The sequence below is a fragment of the Pinus tabuliformis genome, chromosome 8 (genome assembly GCF_031772625.1).
Source record: "Pinus tabuliformis cultivar Carrire ecotype Pingquan chromosome 8, CPIR1, whole genome shotgun sequence".
NCBI lineage: Eukaryota > Viridiplantae > Streptophyta > Pinopsida > Pinales > Pinaceae > Pinus > Pinus tabuliformis.
In genome coordinates this window covers 1,084,658,704-1,084,664,171 of record NC_142294.1, presented here as the reverse complement: position 1 = coordinate 1,084,664,171, position 5,468 = coordinate 1,084,658,704, and the positions used below count along the sequence as shown (strand labels likewise).

The 5,468-nt window shown below is 36.2% G+C and overlaps 1 long non-coding RNA gene across 3 annotated transcripts; it reads right to left on the bottom strand.

Annotated features, from left to right (window-relative positions):
- Positions 1 to 1,344: 1,344 nt before the first annotated feature.
- Positions 1,345 to 2,315, bottom strand: LOC149239111 (uncharacterized). 3 transcript variants are annotated; one of them, XR_016245431.1, is made up of 3 exons: positions 1,998 to 2,315; positions 1,823 to 1,908; positions 1,345 to 1,673 (listed from the first exon to the last, which is right to left on the bottom strand). It is a non-coding gene; the product is annotated as an uncharacterized LOC149239111 (long non-coding RNA). The 3 variants fall into 3 exon arrangements; XR_016245432.1 differs by having other exon boundaries at positions 2,032 to 2,301; XR_016245430.1 differs by having other exon boundaries at positions 1,345 to 1,908.
- Between the last annotated feature and the right edge of the window lie 3,153 nt (positions 2,316 to 5,468).

The following is a 5,468-nucleotide window of genomic DNA, read 5'->3' as shown; positions in this document are numbered from 1 at the left end:
AGATAGCAATAGCACTATGTGCGAAAGTCTTGCTAAAGACCGTAGTCTTGCAAGCAGGCTTGGGGGGATATTTGGTCTCGAAGACGAATCTCATGGACGAGAGGATGACAAGCTAAAGTGGTAAGGTGACTGAAATCATTGGGATCTTTTGTACACGAACACAGGTAAGCAGTACCTTTCGACATTTATTCTGTAAGGAAAGTTGTATGTTTGATTAATCGTGAGTGTTACAGTGAGAGTCTTTTCTTCAATTTATGGATTATTTGTAATCTCATTGTTAGTAGAATTATAAGAGTTTTGTAATTTATATTCCATCAGAGAATTCATTGTTTGTAGAAATATAAGAGTTTTGTAATTTATATTCTATCAGAGAATTCATTGTCTGTAGAAATATAAGAATTCTGTAATTTACATTCTATCAGAGAATTTAATGTCAGTAGAATTATAAAGGCTTATAATGTAGATTTTATTCTGAGATTGTATTGTCCGTAGAACTATAAGGATTTACTCGTAGTTAACAGAAAAATGAGGGTCTTGATTATGAATGGAATGGAAGTTCTTTTCACCGAGAAATCCTTGATGAGGAAGTACTTTAGAAAATAACTGGAGGGCACAACAGATTTAGTACTGTGAGACAAGCAGTGAGAAGGACATAATGACCGGAACCGGTGGGTTCAGTCAGTCCGATACCAGCTGAGACAAAGGAGTCTGCACAAACAGACATGCATAGATGACATTGGTTATAGATAGTGACGAGGCCTTCAAGAGGGGCCTGTACAAAATACACTTGCAAACCCAACAATAAGAGCAGGTATAAACTTTGTTTAAGGGTAAACTGAGTAGATAAGAGCCTGTAGAAATTAGGAACTCAGATAATTCGAACCTGTGTGATCTAAGAAAACAAAAAAAAAGAAATGTAGTGGAAACACAGTAGTATGCAAGTGTAGCAAGGCGAATGGAAAGCCACTGTTAGCAAGCTCAAAACCCAGGAAAACCCTACCTCTGAAAATTTGAGGCCCTAAATTATAATTATAAATCAGTGTTCGCGCTCGCGCCTGACTCTTGTATGACAAGAGACTTCACCATAGCAGAGGATTTTTATTTGCGCAAGAGAACAATGAAAAAAAAACAAACAAGAGCATAAGACAACGAACCAATGCAGTCATTCTATCTAAGTATGCATTTATCGACAAATACATTTGAATAAATTATTTCCATATAAAAATTGTACAGATAATGGGAAAACTAGCAGGAACGATAAATAATCCAGGAGTTTAAAGAACTCAAAGTAAACATTTCCATGATAACTCTACTGCAGAACAGGAGCAAAGATAGCACAGTGAATATAAAATAGTGCCATGTATCACTCTTAACTTAAACAAAGTATTACATATATTACTAAGCCCTGGAAAGAGCAAGCAAAATGAATGCTTAGACATGGACCAAGATAAATACATCCACCAAAAGGTCGAAAATCCTTAAACATTAACTTAAAATCCTCTGTTCTTAATTACAGTACATGATGGACAAGTCCTGAGTAAAAACCGGCTTGATTCACAGCTTAATATCAAAACCCTAGCCTTCAAAATCCTTGAATATACTTGAGTAATGAGCTACATTCCCAGTTGTACTATTAGAAAGACCCCCTCCGGGCATCAAAGAACTGTGAGCACCTGTCACGGTAAATCCATGTTAAACCAGGGCAGAAGCCAAAACTGGCTCTTCTGGAAAGGAGTTAAAGCTAGAACTCCAAACAATAACCGAAGAACTATACCCTCTCGGCTAAACAAGAAAGGTACCAGGCAGGAAGCCAAGAACTTACTCGAAACCCATTGAACTCCCTTGACAGGCAAGAAAGCTGCTTCACCTTCGAAACAATAGTGAATTGCATATCCATCTCCTCCGAATCTGCAAAAATAAAACGTATCAGAAGCAACCTAAATCTAGTCTAGAGGAAACAAATTTTACATAGCAGTATAGCCAAGGAAAAATAATACATGTTCATGAATGTGTAAATGATGGTCATGAAACCTTCAGTCGCTTCTGAGACCAGTCAAGCACATTGTGCTCAAACCCTTTAGGCCTAGCAACCTGTAAGCAGAGAGGCAGAGCATAGCGCCAAGGGAGAAGGGTGCAAATGGAACGCACAATCCAGCATGATGGATGGAAAAGCCACCCGGACAGATTACAACCATTAGATTTGAGGCTCATAACCTCCATCGTTGATGCGAGGAATGATCCCGAGGTGTCCTGATATGGCTGCCATGCAACCATACGGTAGAGAAAAGTATTAAATTTCGCAATGACTAGTGGTAGCTAAGTTCAGAGTGCAAGATAAGTCATCCAAGTTTGGTATGACTATCTATTAAATGCAACAGACAGAGGACTGACAGTGTCCCAGTTATTGATAGCCTTGTGGTATAGTAGGATATCCATGCTCCGCACTTTGTATTAATTTTGTAGTTATTAAACCCAGATAATGGACAGGTCTTATTAATGATATGAAATAATGGTAAGCTTTGTAGTAATGCTATAGTCGATAACCTCAGTTTTATATGTTTGTAAACAAAAAAATTATTTTGTATGTATATTATGGTATTTTCATTGTATAATAGAATGGAGACATGACACTTAGCCTTCCATCCCTCAACCTATCTCACTGATATCTTTAACTTAGTTTCCCATCCATGAAGCATTTATTTCATATTCGCATTGAATTCCATTCAGCCTCCCATCCACACAGTATTTTTTTCATAATCTCATGAAATCCATTCTCACCATATTTATAAAATTCAAACCAATTCCGAGAGGAGGGTTTGAAATTAAGTGAAGGTGACACCTGTAAATAATGGTAAAATTGTGTAGGGAGTAAGAGGTTTAGGGGGAGGGTGGTCTAAAATTACGTGAGGGTGACATGTGTAAATAATGGTAAAAGTGAAAACCACTTTCCCGACACCCCCTTTGGTTAAGTGGTGGAGGTGAGGGTGACATATGCATATAATGGTAAAAGTGTGTAGGTAGTAAGAGGTTTAGGGGGAGGGGGGTCTAAAATTACTTGAGGGTAACATCTGTCAATAATGGTAAAAGTGAAAAACACTTTCCCGATGCCCCTTTGGTTAAATGGTGGAGGGGCTGGGGATCCAAAACATATGCACAACCATAGATTATAATACGCACACATCTTGATGCTTTTAACTTTGGGGGGAAATAATGCATGAGTGTGGGGTGGGCCATAGGCCTTGACCTTTGGATTTATAATGAATAAAGGAATTTTCATGCTTTTTAGAGTTTATATTTATTCATTTATTTTTTGAATTAATTTTAATACTTCAAAAATAAATGATTTCTCACTTATGCCTTCTTCTTTGTTTTGTGGTGCAGACTTCAACTTGCTCTTTCCTTTGATCCAGGAATTGGATTTGAGTGCATGATATATTGTTGGAAAATTGCTTCTGAGCTCTTTCTGATGAAAATACCTGCAGTCTGATCTGATCCAAACATTTACATGCAAAAATCTCCTTAAATATTGGTACTTGGTGTCTCTTTGGAAATAATTTGTAGGAGGAAATATTATTTACAACATCTCAAACATAATAATGATCAGCTATAATCAAGCAATCCTATAAAAATTATAGGACCCTAAAAGTGGCTCCAACTAGGGATGGCACTTCCTGGTGAAGTGTCAAGAACACCGTAGACTAGTAGCCTGATCCATTGGGTTGATCCCGAATCTGCAACTTGCTCTATCATAAAAAACCTCTGCAACTAAAAACCTTAGTCATTTTTTCTAAACTTTAAATAGAAATCTGATCTGTGTACTAAAATATGAACTAAAACTACGAACTGAACTCTGTACTGTAAATTGTAAAACTGCAAACTAACAACTGAAATCACTGCTGCACACTGAAAATCTAAATGCTGAAAAGATGCTTACCTGGTAAGCTTATTTATGTATATACAATCCTATTCTAACACCAAATTCTTGACTTTACGCAATGTAAAATATCCAATATAGCCAATCAAAAATCTAATCCAATACCTTGGTTCCTTCACTGTCTTTAAGAAGAATCAGAACTAGAGCTTGTAAGGGCACTAGAAACTGATTATCAGCTTGATCTTCATGACAGAGAGCTCTGGAATCATGGAAAACAAGGGAGGCACTAGAAATTGATTGGGACACTGTAGTGAAAAACTTCTCCATATAGATATATATGGGATCATGAAAGACATGACCTATTACTTGATGCCCAAAGTATTTTGCAAATTTACGTTCATGATTGGGTATTCCACATATGCTTTCCATGTATTTTTCAAATTTATGGTCATGATTGGGTATTCCACATATGCTTTCTATATCATTATACAGTTTCTGATATGATTCATCTAATTTACTCTCAAAACAATGCACATTTTCAACATCAACATGTAGCACTACTATTTCTTGTTTAAGAGGAGGTAGAATTTCCAAGAACTGTTTTGGATTTTGGAAGTTATATGATTGGATTTGAACATCTAAAATCTCAATCTCCTTTTCAAACCTTTCAACAACTAATTCGAAAAAACAGGTTTTACCTTTAGGAGAAGACTTGAGAGATCTCAAACAATGAAGCACGGTCGTTGAAAAGACTTCATCTATTTGAAAATCTGCTAATTGATCCCTGATTTCTTTTATAACTTCACAAGATATAGGGTTTGCCACATACCCTGTCATCTTGTTTTTAGGAAACAACTTGATCAATAAGCAGTGGAGTCGCCATGAATGTCCTGATTTCTAGATTCTTTTGCCAGTGGAGTCTTTCGATTGAGCTGAAACTATGTGGAGTCACCAGGTGGATGATTCAACCTTCTTGTGTCGGATCACTCCCTACCATTAGTAATCAAATATGGAACTTTATATACTTTTCTTAGGAACCTGAAATTTTCAAGTCGCCACTATGTTGTTGTTTTGTATGTTTGAGGTTGAGGGATTAAACACATTGGATAACACCAAAACCACTTTTGAAGCTAGGATCTAGCCTTCAGAGAGGGATCTCTCTATTTAATTTAGCTTTTCTTTATGTAAATTTTAGGCTAGCCATGATTGTATTTGTTTGTTTTGTTTTATTGGTTTGGTTTATTTGAGTGTTATAATTCCATTGGGCTATGGAGTCTACAAACTAAACTTGAGTTTTGCATCAATTTTTAGAGGAGTTCTCGCAAACAAGCTAGGTTGCACTAACTGGATCTTTTCAGAAATTAAATGAATTTGTAGAAAAGCAGAAGTGTAAGGTTTAGTAGAAACCAAGGAGAAATTAAAAATTCCTTGATCTTACTTTAGTGGAAAACATTAAAACTATCAACAGCCAAAACATGGAGAAATTAAAAATTCCTTGATCTTACTTCAGTGGAAAACATTAAAACTATAAACAGCCAAAATATGGCCCTGTGAGTAAAGAAACCTATTTATCACAGTTTATGTTGATTAATTC